Source organism: Aegilops tauschii, chromosome 6 (genome assembly GCF_002575655.3).
Source record: "Aegilops tauschii subsp. strangulata cultivar AL8/78 chromosome 6, Aet v6.0, whole genome shotgun sequence".
Classification (NCBI taxonomy): domain Eukaryota; kingdom Viridiplantae; phylum Streptophyta; class Magnoliopsida; order Poales; family Poaceae; genus Aegilops; species Aegilops tauschii.
Genome location: NC_053040.3, coordinates 158330821 through 158336056, shown reverse-complemented (window position 1 = coordinate 158336056; position 5236 = coordinate 158330821). Strand labels below are relative to the sequence as shown.

At 49.5% G+C, this 5236-nt stretch overlaps 1 long non-coding RNA gene across 1 annotated transcript; it reads right to left on the bottom strand.

The window, feature by feature from the left end:
* Positions 1–434: 434 nt before the first annotated feature.
* LOC141025583 (uncharacterized) lies at positions 435–4202 on the bottom strand. The gene is made up of 2 exons (XR_012187473.1): positions 3528–4202; positions 435–921 (listed from the first exon to the last, which is right to left on the bottom strand). It is a non-coding gene; the product is annotated as an uncharacterized lncRNA (long non-coding RNA).
* Between the last annotated feature and the right edge of the window lie 1034 nt (positions 4203–5236).

The following is a 5236-nucleotide window of genomic DNA, read 5'->3' as shown; positions in this document are numbered from 1 at the left end:
AATGTGCCTTTAGAAATTCTTCCCGTTCCCAAGTTGATTCTGACTCTGTGTGATGCTCCCACTGAACCTTGTAGAACTTCCTTACTTTACTATGAGTGACCCTTTCCATCTGATCCAAAAATTTAACTGGTCTCTCCTCATATGTTAAGTCCTTTGCCAGCTCTATTTCAGTCATATCAGTCTTTTTCTCAGGTGGTGATATGCATCGCCTCAACTGTGAAACATGAAACACGTTGTGCACGTCTGACAATTCAAGGGGTAGCTCCAACTGATATGCAACAGTACCCACTCGTGACATAACTGGAAATGGACCAATAAATCTGGGTGCCAACTTTCCACGAGTCTGGAATCTCTTGATTCCTTTCATAGGAGTGACTCGGAGGTATACGTGTTCTCCGGGTTCAAAACTGATCTGTCGGTACTTTGCATCATAATAACTCTTCTGTCGAGACTTGGCCAATTGCAATCTGTCTCTGATTTCCCTAACTTGTTTCTCAGCTTCCATCATGAGGTATGTCCCGAAAATGCGGCTATGTCCAGTTTGGGACCAATTTAAAGGAGTGTGACGCCCCCGAATTGACCATACACTAATCATGCACGCAAATGTGTACGATCAAGATCAGGGACTCACGGGAAGATATCACAACACAACTCTACAACATAAATAAGTCATACAAGCATCATAATACAAGCCAGGGGCCTCGAGGGCTCGAATACAAGTGCTCGATCACAGACGAGTCAGCGGAAGCAACAATATCTGAGTACAGACATAAGTTAAACAAGTTTGCCTTAAGAAGGCTAGCACAAAAGTAGCAACGATCGAAAAGGCAAGGCCTCCTGCCTGGGACCTCCTAACTACTCCTCGAAGCCGAACTCCATGTAGAATCATCCTCGGGATCTCTAGCTCCTGGACTCCAACATCTGGTTGCGACAATCCGGTATAGAAAGGGGAAAAGAGGGAGAAAAGCAACCGTGAGTACTCATCCAAAGTACTCGCAAGCAAGGAGCTACACTACATATGCATGGGTATATGTGTAAAGGGGCATATCGGTGGACTGAACTGCAGAATGTCAGAATAAGAGGGGGATAGCTAGTCCTGTCGAAGACTACGCTTCTGGCCATCTCCATCTTGCAGCATGTAGAAGAGAGTAGATTGAAGTCCTCCAAGTAGCATCGCATAGCATAATCCTACCCGGCGATCCCCTCCTCGTCACCCTGTTAGAGAGCGACCACCGGGTTATATCTGGCACTTGGAAGGGTGTGTTTTATTAAGTATCCAGTTCTAGTTGTCATAAGGTCAAGGTACAACTCCGGGTCGTCCTTTTTCCGAGGGACACGGCTATTCGAATAGATAAACTTCCCTGCAGGGGTGCACCACATAACCCAACCCGCTCGATCCCATTTGGCCGGACACACTTTCCTGGGTCATGCCCGGCCTCGTAAGATCAACACGTCGCAGCCCCACCTAAGCACAATAGAGAGGTCAACACGCCGGTCTAACTCCTATGCGCGCAGGGGTCTGGGCCCATCGCCCTATGCACACCTGCACGTTGCGTACGCGGCCGGAAGCAGACCTAGCCTAGTGGCGTTCCAGTCCAATCCGGCGCGCGCCACTCAGTCGCTGACGTCACGAAGGCTTCGGCTGATACCACGACGCCGGGACACCCATAACTACTCCCGCGTAGATGGTTAATGCGTACAGACCAAATGGCCAGACAAAGATCAAATACCCAGAACTCGTTAAGCGTGTTAAGTATCTGCGAACGCCGACCAGGGCCAGGCCCACCTCTCTCCTAGGTGGTCTCAACCTGCCCTGTCGCTCCGCCACAAAGTAACAGTCGGGGGCCGTCAGGAACCCAGGCCCACCTCTACCGGGGTGGAGCCACCTGTCCTTTCAGCCCCCTCATCAGAATCACTTGCGGGTACTCCTCGAGCCGACCCGACGTTAGTTACCACAGGTGTCATGTATATAATGTATATAGTATATACCCGTGATCACCTCCCAAAGTGATCACGGCCCAGTAGTATAGCATGGCAGACGGACAAGAGTGTAGGGCCACTGATGGAACACTAGCATCCTATACTAAGCATGTAGGATTGCAGGTAAAGGTAACAACAGTAGTAGCAAGGATAGGCTATGCATCAGGATAGGATATCGGAAAGCAGTAACATGCTACACTACTCTAATGCAAGCAGTATAGAGAAGAATAGGCGATATCTGGTGATCAAGGGGGGGGGCTTGCCTGGTTGCTCTGGCAAGAAGGAGGGGTGGTCGTCGATGTAGTCGATCTCGGGGGTATCGGCAACGGTCTCGGGGTCTACCGGAAAGAAGTAGCGGAGGGGGAACACAATAAATAACAGAGCAATCAAAGCATCACAAAGCATAACAGAGCAATACGCGGTGCTAGGTGTGCCCTAACACGGTACGAGGTGATACCGACGAAGGGGGAAAACAACCGGGAAAGTATCCCCGGTGTATCGTGTTTTCGGACAGATGAACTGGAGGCGGAAAGTTGCGTGTTCACTATGCTAGGGATGTGTGGCGGACGAACGGACTGCGTATTCGGATTCGTCTCGTCGTTCTGAGCAACTTTCATGTACAAAGTATTTTCATCCGAGTTACGGATATTTTTATATTAATTTTCAAAGCTTTAAACCATTTTATGAAATTTCTGGTTTTATTATTAAATCGAAATTAAAACAGGAAATACTCTTGTCACCTACTGCCATTCTAGCTATAGCGTATGACAGTGGGGCCAATGGGGATGGGTTGACCCATTCAAGGGTTGATTGGTCAACATATAAACAGTACCGCGGGACCCAGCTGTCATTGAAAGTAACTAAATTGACTTTGGTTATTTATTTTAATCTCAGGGAACCCACATGTCATCTGTACTAACCTAACCACTAATTAGGATCTAGTCTTAAACAGGGCCCAAACCGGCCACTGGTGTGCTTGGGCACGCACGCACGAGAGTGCATGGTGGCCACGGCCAACAACTTGTAGTAGTGGGCAAGAGTAGCAAGCAACAGCTAGGGGCAGTATCACTATCACCACAGCTAGCAAAGGAGCAGAGCAACTACAGAACACAGCGGTGGCAGAGCATCAGCTCAGCGGCAGAGGCAACAAGCAGCAACGGGCAGTATCGGCAGCAGCTGCTGGCGGCCAAGCTAGCAGGCGCGGGCGGCCGAGCAGGGCATGGCCCCGGCAAGCAGCGGCCCCGGCCGGCCGGCGCGGGCGGAGAGGCGAGGCCGCGCACAAGCGGGCACACGCGGAGGCGTCAACAATGCACGCAGGGGCTTGGGCTCGATGTAGATCGAAGCCACGGGCACGCAGGTGACGCACCAAGGGCACGAGCAGCTTCTACGCAAGACCACGAGCGGGGTGGCGCACTTGGTTGGGCCAAAGGAGCACAATAGCAGTGACGGTTAACACGGTGGCGGCACTGAACTCCGGCGACCATGGCAGCAGCAACAGGAGGCACGGAATCGATGCGCGGCAAGAGGGGAAGTGACGAGGAACTCACCACGAAGGCATACGGAGGCCCGTTGGGGGCTTAGGAGCTGCAGAGGTGACGGATCGGTGAAGAACAACGGCGACGGCCGAGGAAGATGATGGCGTCGATCCAGTCAATGTGGAGGCTCCGGGCTTGAGCTCGTGGGCGAGGAAGACGAAGCAGACGACGACGGATCCCCTGGACATATCAGCGAGGCGAGGAGGGCTCGGTGGCCGCAGGATCAACGGAGACCATGGCGGCAGTGCTTCGGACTCGTGCGGAGGAGAGAGCGGGCGAGGGAGATGGGAGAATTGGGGGTCGCTAGGGTTCGTCCTGGGTGTTGTGGGGGTACTTATCCGTCGCGGGGAGGTAGTGGATGCTTGACACGGCGACGATCGGTGGCGTGGACGGCGTGCAGGCACTGCCAGCGCCATGGATGAACAGGAGAGGAAGACAAAGTCACTGGTGGGCTGGGCCTGCGCCTTGTCGGTCTAAGGCCCAGGGGAAGCAGGGGGGTTTCCCTTTCCTTTTTATTCTACGTTTCATCTTTATTTATTTCTGTTTTACTTTTAGGTACTGTTTTGCTATTTCTATTAAAGGCAAAGGAATTTTGGTTCAACAAGGTACTTGACACATAAATACTATGTAATGCTATGAGCTAGCACAACAAGTTCCAAGTTATTTTGAAACGTGCAAATATTTATTTATATTTGAAAAGGATCAATTAAAAGTTGTTGGTTCAATTTTAATTAGTTTAAGGGCATTTTAATTATTCATAAAATGTTGGTTTCTTTCAGGAAAATTGTTAGTGAATTTTTGCAACTCAGCGCACATTTTTGTTTTACCGTTTGAAGAAATAAAAATTTGACTTTCTTTTCAATTTGAATTTGAATTCGGTTCGGATTAAAGTGAGGTTTAGAAATTTAATTGCGATGACAAGGCACCATTAGTGTGTGGTTACTGTAGCTTAACTACCGGGGTGTTACAAATCTCCTCCATTACAAGAAATCTCGTCCCGAGATTTAAGAGGGGGAGTAAGGGGAAAGTTCTGGTTACGAAATTCTAACGAGTGTTATCGGTATTAGTTGCTCTTCTCAAAGAGGTTGATCCATTACGTTGATGTCTTCATTTCTCTGCTTCGGGTCATCATGATGAAGTAGGCATCCTTTCTTCGGGAGCTCCACCGTACTTATGAAAGGATAAGGGGGTATTCCAGAAGAACGGGTCGCTACAGTGATGCTTATCTGGTAGATAACATCAGGGAAGGTGACGGAAAGTAACTCTCGATTTGAAACTTAAGACATTATCGAGAGCAAAGTAAGAAGGTGCAAAATAGAAGTTCCAAGCGCATAGGCAATTGTTCGTCGCCTGAAACAAAGTGTGAAAGGGATTCAAAGCAATGGGAATAAGTATTGCGTCTGATACCAGAATAGATCACTAGGCAAGTGGCCCGTGAACTACATACGAAGTCAAGCTCTAGGAATAACTTTGGCAACAGGGTGTACAGGAGAGTTAGGTTTCGATCCTTTAAAACTTTGGGTTATGGGCCCACCAGGTGGTTTAAAGTAGAAAGGGGGCTGACATCTTGCACGGTCACGATAGCAAGGCATGTCAGAGGGTAGCCTGTCAGTTATGTCGGCAACAACATCGATACCAAGGGCGAGGGACGAAGAGAACCATTTTCCTGCTTGTTGAACGAGGCGGACCAATAGGCAAAGTTCTCCTCCATCGGAGGTTAC